At 38.6% G+C, this 10,001-nt stretch overlaps 1 long non-coding RNA gene across 1 annotated transcript; it reads right to left on the bottom strand.

Moving 5' to 3' along the window:
• Window positions 1-2,036: 2,036 nt before the first annotated feature.
• LOC134289081 (uncharacterized) lies at window positions 2,037-3,405 on the bottom strand. Its single transcript, XR_009998260.1, has 2 exons — window positions 2,705-3,405; window positions 2,037-2,637 (listed from the first exon to the last, which is right to left on the bottom strand). It is a non-coding gene; the product is annotated as an uncharacterized LOC134289081 (long non-coding RNA).
• Window positions 3,406-10,001: the final 6,596 nt, after the last annotated feature.

Genomic DNA, 10,001 nt, shown 5'->3' with positions numbered 1-10,001 from the left:
TCGCTAATAGTTGAAATACCCGAATAAAACGATATCATACAGTTGTGATACAGCCAATCATTTTCTGATTATTAGTGGTATCATAAAATGGATCATAGATAAATGATAATGTCAATCGTATTCATGATAGCATGAATCATAATCAAAGTTAGAATGATAGACCGAATGGGTTGTTAAGTATCGTTACCATTCAAAAACAACGATTTTCTCGAACAAAAATTTTGTCAAATTATTCACCCTATAATCATTTTATCATTAATTTTATGATACACTGAATAATGAAAATAAAAACTGAAATATTTCACAGTGCTGCCTTACCGACTTCATAAATGATACACCCCTGCAGATCCAATTGCTGTCAAAGTGCGAGACGTCGAGACGTCGTGTTTATTTTGGTGATGCTTGAAGTTTTTTGTCACGGAGTTTGGAATCGAACTGTTGGCTGCTGGTGGGCTGACTCGGCTTTTTCTCGCGCGGTGCTTACTTGCTGGGCCACATAGGCACTGTGCTCGCAGCTGTTTTAAAAGCAGTTTTCTCAAAGGTGAACGCCGAGAACCGACCCGATGGAACTTTGATTTTAGTTTTCACTGCTCGTTTCAACTATGTATCACCACACAACTATGAAGTTACTTGCAAGGTAGGTTATCTGAGTACTAAGGTAATAACTCCTCAACACTGAAGAGTGTATAATTTATACTTGCAACATAATAACAGTGCCAAAAGCGAGGCCAAAAGTTAGTAACAGGTACAGCAAAATATGCTTCAGTACGACTACATTGCAGCGCGTTATTGAGGGCATTTTTCATGATCATAGGACAGATCATAAGATAGATACCACACCTACGTGCACTTTGTGTGGATTGATTATAGTGACCTCGATTAGAAGCCTTCAGGGCTTCTACAGCTCCTGTGCATCCTTCCTGTCTAGCCTTTTTAATTTCTCACTTCCATAAGCATAAACATTCGTAAAATTTTGGAATACCCAATTATTTAAAACTATAAATTTATCATAGAGTATATTATAATCATTTGTGCTATGATACATAAAAAGTATTGAATAATCCTATTTTTAGATATTGCATCATCTGATCATTGAGCAATGATTACATGTATTATTATCATTCAGTAAACAGAAAGTTTATGATATACACGATACCATGAACAGTAAAAATCTATTCGGGTAATCACTTCGAAAGGTAAAAATGGGTTTACTGATATTCATTTATGGTCTCAGAATATGACTGAAACTTAGTTGTATCTCTCTTCTAGCATAAAAAAATCATAGTTTCCGTCTAGCAGTGCCGGTGGGAGGCCTTTAGGCGACTGGCGACATCGAAGGCGATGGCTTCAAAGCGTCTGGCCTACCGGTTGGTGCGGGAGAGTTCTTCGTACGCCGCGACGATAGTGATGGTGTGATTGTCTTCCAACAGTACCGTGGTTCGGAGAATTCGGAGATGTTGTAGGCTGTGAGCACTTGTCCTTCGCAGCAGTAAGGCGGTATGCCAGCAGCGAGAGGGTTTTCCACGATGGTGAGCACATGGTGTTTAGAAGCGGCCAGAAGGCGGTTTACAATGGTTGTGAGCACCGCATCAACAACGGATGGCTGGCAATTCCTGATGGCACAAACGGTCAGCAGTGGTCTCGTCGTAAGCTACAGGCGCTGGCCTCGCGTGTCCACAGGAGGTCCTAACGATGACTTTCCCGGAGCTAGAGAAACTGTCCTCAGATAAACCACTAGAGATAGTGTATCAGGCAAAGTCAATATTCATGCTGTACCAAATAAATATGAATGTAAATCACTTGAAGCTCTTTACTACGAGCCTAATTACTCGTTATAAGCGACGCCGAAGTTGAAAGAGATTCCAATTTCCAACTCTGTCACACTGTCCAAACCTTGTAAGAAACTATCAGAATGTGCGTGAAAAAAAGCAAAAAAATATTTCCCTCTCGTTTTTTTTTCGTCCGTAACCTTCACGCACATTCGTAGTCGCGAATAGTCATCATAGAAAATGACTAATATGGTTAGACACAGAGCATTCATTAATCATGATTAACAAAAATTTTAATCATGATTAATAATTGAAAATTAAAATTTTTATTTTAGTGATTATTGATTATGATTAATGATTAATTTGATTTTGAGGATGATTAAAGATTATGAATTATGAATAAATTTGGTTTTATCTGTGATTATTGGTTATGATTAATGATTAAAAATGGCTCATTGATTAAAAATCATGATTAATCAATCACAAAAACATGGACAGTTATGGCATTCGCTACGGCATTCGCTGTTAACGGCTTCCCATTGCCATCCTCCTTCGGCGGTTACCCTCGTTGGCCTACGTTTTGGCTCCGGCACCGTTCATCTTGGCTGGCCACGGACTGTTGATCCGGATAGAATTTCTCGCCCTCTTTATCAAGTCACCACGCTACCTTCATCCTTCTACGGTAATCGCAGTTATCGGCCTCCCTCGCTGACCCCTTCAGCGGCCGTACTCGCTAGCCCACGTTTTGGTCCCCGGCGTCGGTCTTCTTGACTGACCATGATCCTCGTCGACCCCGTTAACCTGGGGTACCATCATCGGTATGTGCTTGCGCTGGCCTTTACCGTCGTTGGAATCGCCCCACCAGTATCTATGTTATTTAGAATTTCAAGAGTAAATATAAATTCTTGATCTAATTCCCAAAATCAGTCAATTACGTTCTAAAACTTCTCTACAAAACCTCCAAAGGACCCTGGGACTCGAGGACCGAAAGTTACCATTTAAGCCCAGCCCGCCGGCTGCCGTTGGTCACACAGTCTATAATAGCAGCCTGGAGTTTCAATCGGTGTCCCCTTTCCGTTTCGGTGTCCATTATCGAGAGTTTTATATGATATTAATTAATCCAGGCTCCAGGCTAGAAAAAATACTTGTTTTAAAACTTAATATTTCATGTGGAAACGAATCTTTTGCCTGGTTGGAAAAGAAACCAAGAGAAAAATTTGTTTATCACAGGTTGCTATGGGTGAAATAAGTCGTTGCGTTAACTGGGGCACAGATGCTGTCAAATTGTTTTATAGCATCCGCCATTATGGCGAGCGTGGAAAGCTGGATATTATGGTTTGATCAAAGTATGCTGAGTAACTTTTTTGTTGATGCTGAAACGTCAACAATTTTCACGTCTGTATAACAATGTGAAATTTATTCAGTTCTCAAACTAATTCTATATTTTTCTTTCTAGGTTTCAGTAGAAGCTATTGTTTGGTATTACAAGTTGGGATTCAAAAGTCATAAAGAATTTCTATCTGCAGATAAAGTGGGAGACGAACTGTCGAGGGTCTCGGAACAATATTATACTGCGTTTGTTGAAGATATGGAATTATTTCATTATTGTATAGTACCCGGATTGTGCCTCTTGCAACCCAAGCTATTTTTTTAAAGTATACTAATAAAATTGAGCATCGATTCTGGTTGTGACTTTTCATATGCTGGATGTTTAAAGGCGGAAGAGGGTGTTTCTGTGGAAAATCTATTTAAACTATCTTGGAGGACGAAACGTGGTGGAGTTCATAACAAATCCGGGGAATTCGGGGGGAATGCCGGAAGGGTTCTAATACCCTTAAAAAAATCTGTAGCTCTGTGCATTTCATGAAAAGTTCAAATAATATACTGTAGAAAATTTGCTTCAGAATTATCCCAACATTCCTTCAAATTTCCCCCCTAAGATTTCCGCCGGGATTGCATCTGAAGCGCTATCCTAACGATTTGTTCAAATGTTGTTGATGATAAAACTGGGCGTGTTAGTGGAATCGAAGAAAATCGGGTTAAGAACTGTTACTTTTGATGATAGGAACAGTACCCGATTTTCAAAATTTGTTAAAGTTCGTTATAATCCCATATATTTCCAAATATTTTAAATCCTGCCGAATTTTCTGGATACAATGACTGAACACTATTTAATTTCCTGGAATATTCCCAATGTCGAGTCTTAAGTTTCAAACGTTAACCGATGGGGAATGTTGCTCGACGTAATATTATGCTTTTGGTCGAAATACAAAGTAACCGAACGTGCGAAAATTGATTTTTGACCTACTTAGAAATGTCGCAACTCAATTTGGATTAGTGCATATTGTTGCTCTTAATTAGCTTAATGATGCGCAACAGAAAAAATAGATTCAAATTTACTTCGCAGCTGCAACTGCGCATGTGCTTCTAGCGACGACTTCGATTTGGTGGTGCGACGATAATATCACGGTTCAAGCACTTCCTGAAGCAGAAAAAATCGGCAAAATATTCTCCCTCTGATAGCCGTCTGGTAGTTTTTCGTTGCTAAAATTAAAATACCATTACTTAAATGCGGAAAATAATAATGATAATACGCTATAATACGTAAAGTGAAGAAACCTTTAACTGCAAAACAAAGGTGAAAATTTTTGACATTCAAATCAACAATCGCAAATAGTGCCTACTAATACCAAGCTATAAAATCTGTCGGCAACAAATGTCACAATCAAATCACCCCTGGTCATTTTATAGCCAGCGTAAAAAGCTGGATAGTTCCAGCATATTTGGCGATTAGCGATTGGCCACTTTTTGCAACGGCGATGGTTATCTCCCTCGGCAAACGGTGTAGTTCCTCGAAATAGCTTCTCTCTTTCACCATATGATCAGATGCTCTTGAGTCCAGAAACCACTGGAAAGAATCGTTTGTCTTCTCCGTAACTGCTGCTGCTAGCTCCGGCTCGCAGGTCGCAACGAAGGCAATATCGGCAGCTTGATCGGTAGCACAATTCACATTTCCTCGTCCTCTCCGTGTTCCGTTAAACTTCGAATACTCACGTGGCTTTCCGCAAACATCCGCAATCTTCGCTTTGCATTCCGAGCGCTTGTGCCCGACTCTTCCACAGTTGTAGCACTTGAACGAAAACCTCTTTCCAGCAAACGCAGATTCCGAGCCAGGTTCTTCGTCGAGACAATCGTTTTTCACAAAACGCTTCGCTTCTTCTTCAAGCAAACGGTTCTTGACAAATTCCATCGACAGCTTCTCAAATGCCATTGTTTCCAGCGCCGTGCACAGACCGTCGTATTGTTCCGGTAACGTGAGCAGTAGTTGAGTGATGGCATCATCTTCTTCAACCTTGGCACCAGTCATCTTCAGTCCTCGCAATAGCTTGTCGAACTCCAACAAATGATTCTGCATGCTCGTACCGCTCCTCAACTTCAGTAAACCAAGTCTTCTTCGGTAGTATAAACGGTTAGCGAGACCTCGACGTTGAAAAGTTCCTTGCAGGCTATCCCAGCATTCCTTCGCAGTTCGCCTTTCCATCACGAATTCCAGGTGGCTATCGGCAACGCGGTGTACGATCAGACTCTTGCACTTCCGATCAAGCTTCCATTTTTCCTCGAGTTGATGCTTCTTCCTCGCCTTTACCTCCGCAGTATCTCCAGGGCGTTCAGCAAAATCTTCCTCGTTAATGGATTCCTCGATACAACTTGCAAGGCCTTTTTCCTCCAACAATACACGCATCCGATACGCCCACTGATCGTAGTTCCTTCCGTCGAAAATCCACTTCTTCTCGTCCTCCATTTTACTTGGTTTAAAACTCTCTTCTCGTATCTGGGCCAATAACCTAATGAGTAAGCAGTGGTTTGAGTAACGTCTTTATTCAGTAGCGGTTGGAATAAGAATGAAAAGAAAAAGTAGTTGTCACTTCTGCAGTGGTTGCTGTGATCGTGACCATCGACTTCCGGTTGCTGTGATCAACAGTTACAACACCATTTTTCCGAAAAATATTCACCTTTAAACGTATTGTAATTTACACGGCACACCAACATCACCCCTATTGTTCTATACCATTCGGCGAATGGTAAATGGCACTTTTACAATAAAAAATGGTGGTTGTTATGTATCTTAACCATAAAATTTTGAGAAATTTTTCATACACCTTCTCGCGAAAAATAATAGAATGTATTGTGTTTTTATGAGACATTTTTAGGGCAATTTTCAAAAGAAAACAATATATCTTATTGTTTTTTCATTGTTCTTACAATACAAATACAATTAATTGAATAGCGTCAAATGAATCGTTGTTTCAATAAAAACACAATAATATTTGTTGTTATTTGTAAGCAGTTTTCGCTTTTGAAAATCCATAGAATTTATATTTCCCGCTAACATTTATATCCAGCATTTACGAGCACTAACGGCCGCCAGAATGATATGCACATTTTATGATAAGAGTCAAACACTCTGATGTCTGTCTGGTATGTGTTGCTTGGCAGCTGTTGATGAGATCTATCATCAATCTTTTCAAATAAATGCCAAATATCACAAGTCAGACCTCAGGTCGCATGATCCATACCATAAATCGTTCACAGTTCATGTGGCCATTAGTATCTGTAAATGCTGAAGAAAAATGTTAACGAAAAATATGAATTCTTTGGTTTTTCAAAGCCGAAATCTGTTTACATAACAACAAATATTATTGCATGTTTATTTTAACATCGGTTCAATAGGCTCCTAAAGTCCTATCGGGATTCTTGTTTTAAACCACAATATATGGTTCAAAAGTACATATTTACTCATTTTTTGACGTTTTTATTAACAGTAGTTGAAAATATATAATTTTTATTTTGTTTCGCCTTTTGTCTCGTCCCTAGCTTATAACACATACTTTGAGTGATTTTTTTTCACCGTGTATGTCAGATAGGAACATTTTTGAAATCCCAGTGCGAAAAATGTCGAGCTCAGTCACACAAGGTTGACCTCAAATGTCAAAGTAGAACTATTTACCATTTTACATATTTCGAATTTTCTCATTATTCCTTTATTTTTCAAGTTGGAGAAAAGTGCAATTCCGATTAGAATACCATGCTTGATCGTATTATTCAATATAAGCGAGATTTCGTCTTTAATTTTAGGACCCTATTGACCTCATTAAACAAATTGTATTTGTATTGTTATCAGTGGTTGTTTACTATTTACTAGATTCCTTTAATTTATTCGAAAACATTAGAAAAATCATTGTTCATCTTTTTCTTGTCGTAACGTCCTCTGTTACGAAAGCAAGCATTGCAATTATTCACAAATTAATATAAAATTCTCACGATTGGTCATTGACCTACGAATAAATAAAAAGTAAGGAATCACGGAAAGAAAAGATCGTTAGACCAAAAGAAAGACACAAAAACCAAACCAACTAGCTGCAAGTAAGCACCATCAAAGAGCTCGGTTCGCAATAAAAATAAATACACCCAGAAGTTAAGCCCACGTCTTATCAGCAGCCAATACCGTATGGCACGCACAAATTAGGCAGCACCTAGAGTTGAGTCATTTTCAAATCCTTTTACTCTCTTTCGTCACAATTGGCTTCTTTAGTGGTGTTGAGATAATTACATATTCTGAATCTGTATGCCAAACTGAGCCGAAATCCAAATTTTCATCAATTTTGGTGCCCGGGAACCTATTTAAAAATTAATTTGAAATTTGTATGGGAGCGATTTGTCGAATCACCCCTCGTCGCATTTTGTACTGAACGGAGCTGTCAAGCAGTTGCCCAGCTGTCAAAAGGTGATTTCAAAAAATCTCTTTGAAATTGATTTTAGGTACCAAAATAGTTCTAAAAATCTGAAAAAAATCATAGTGGCTCAGAAAAAGGTGCTCTTTCGTTTAAAAATGAAAAATCATTGAATTTTTCTTAATTTAAAAACCCAATTCTAGCCAGAAAAATGCACCGAACCACAGTCAAGTTTGATAATCCATTTCTTGCCTCCACGGTAGCAGCGTGAGAGATCCGACAATGAAAAAAGCAAGGAACCTGGCTGCAGATAGAGGCAGTACGCACGTAATAAAGAAGCGTAATTTACGACCACAAACTTGTACGCAGTCGTTCATAAGAATGCATTGTAAGTCACCAAAGTATAACGTCTCATAGTGTCAGAACAGAAACGAAAGGCTAGGCCACGATACTGAAGATTTGAACATGCTCTGCGATAGGGTCGCTGCTTGAAGGTCGTGGCATAGTACAAAAACGAATTTCATTGTAATCAAATGAGTAATAAAATTTTACTATCAGTGAACAGCCGATTCATAACAATTGAACAAGCATACCCTTTAGGACGCTAAGCAATAACTAGTAAGGGTTCTAGAAGACTCTGGCTAAGCGCTAGAGCAATAAAACGAGAGTAAGTATTAGATTAAGGAAGACGCTCGGTCGCAGGCACTAGAAGCTAGGGTTTGATAATGCTTCAGCCATTTAGTAAGGCTAGTACCAAAAAAAAGGGCTAGATTAAATGCAAGTGTATAGAGAAAGCTGGATTAGGACATTGCATGGAAAAGTTAGATGCGCATGCGTACTGAGCATCAATTCCAAAATTTTGGGCTATATAAGACCAACCTTTTCATATGAATAAACATTTCTTGATTGACACTCAAGCGACTCATCGATGCTTTCATCCGAAACCATCCATCTCCAAACATAATTAAACTAATCAGAAAATCAGACCAAGTTTCTCCCCAGGCCGATATACTGCCCCTCCTTAGTCGGGCAAGTAGATCCTGGGCATTCTTAGCCTGTAACCCGATTTGTTTGAAGACTCTGACCAGCAATCCAAACCAAGTTTCCCCCAGGCCGATATACTGTCCCTCCTTAGTCGGGCAAGTAGATCCTGGGCATTCTTAGTCTGGAACCTGTTTCAGAGCCGAGTATTCTGTACTTGCCGCACTCCGTTAATGTTCGCGCCGTGTCCTTCACTCGCTGTTAAGCGCGGTGTCAACATCCTCACTTGGATAAACCTGCTTTTCAGCAAGTGTTCTATAAGTACTTTCTCAGGTTTTAATAGACAGCTTCCCTTGCCAATATCTACTGTACTCAAATTTAAAACGAAAACTAAAAAAAATATGTCAAGTGATTTTGTATTTGATTATATTGTATTTTTTACGAATAATCAGACTATGGCGACGAATTTGAACTCGCCCTAATATGGTACTAACCTAACATTTATGACACATTTTCGCCTTCTTTCCCCAATTCAGGCGAAACCAGCTGATTTTGTTATGAAAACATAAACAGCTGGTAACCGAGAACAATAAGGATGAACGTAAACATCGGTGAACCAGCTGATTTTGTTATGTAAACATGACCAGCTGGTGGGCCAAGAACAAAAGACCTTAATGGTAAACATTGAGACGGCCGGCGAAAACTTTCACATTATCGGGCGAGTTGCAAAAACCCTGCGACTGAGATTGACAGCGAAATCGAAAGCGAAATATGAGTACGACGAAATTTATCGCATCAAAGTCTAAGTCGAAAAAAAATCGCAATACAGAGTAGAATAACATGATCCAAGCAACAATAATATGTATTGTTATTAATTTGCGACGAATTGTTTTTAAGTGTAATTGAGAAATTAACTCTTTTTTAACAAAAAGTCCATGAGAACTTTGCAGGCACTTTTGCAACTATATAAAAACAACTTAAATTATTTTTTACTGATAGTAACTTTAAATTATTATAGAACTATTGAAAAACAATCGAATCAATTAGTCACTAATAAAGCTAATGTTCACTTATTGTACGAACTATATGGGCTTGATTTCTATTGTAAAAAGTAACAATATATCTACTATGTGTTTTATTGTAAACAATAAAACCAGTCATATGTTAATAATATTTACCATGTAATGAATGGTAACTTTTTATCCGGGTAGGCTGAGAAATTCCTTCTGATCTGCAAACACCCCTTAAATAAGGCAATAGAGATAAGTGATATTTCAACACACGAACACTAGCGCAAGTTTTTCCTCACACAAAAGTGCACGTCGATTGAAAGACTATTCAGATTGCATATGCAAATATTACCCAATCGAATTGGGTAAAACGGGTAAATAATGATAAAACTAACGTCCGGGGCAAGAGTGCAAATATTTTCCTCGCAGTTTCACAACTACATCTACAAAAAAGGCACGCATACATTTGAACGTAATTACCTCTATAAGACAATAAGGCAATCCATGAC

Source organism: Aedes albopictus, chromosome 2 (assembly GCF_035046485.1).
Source record: "Aedes albopictus strain Foshan chromosome 2, AalbF5, whole genome shotgun sequence".
Lineage (NCBI taxonomy): Eukaryota > Metazoa > Arthropoda > Insecta > Diptera > Culicidae > Aedes > Aedes albopictus.
The sequence above is the reverse complement of the archived record's forward strand: the minus strand, read 5'-3'. Positions and strand labels throughout refer to the sequence as shown.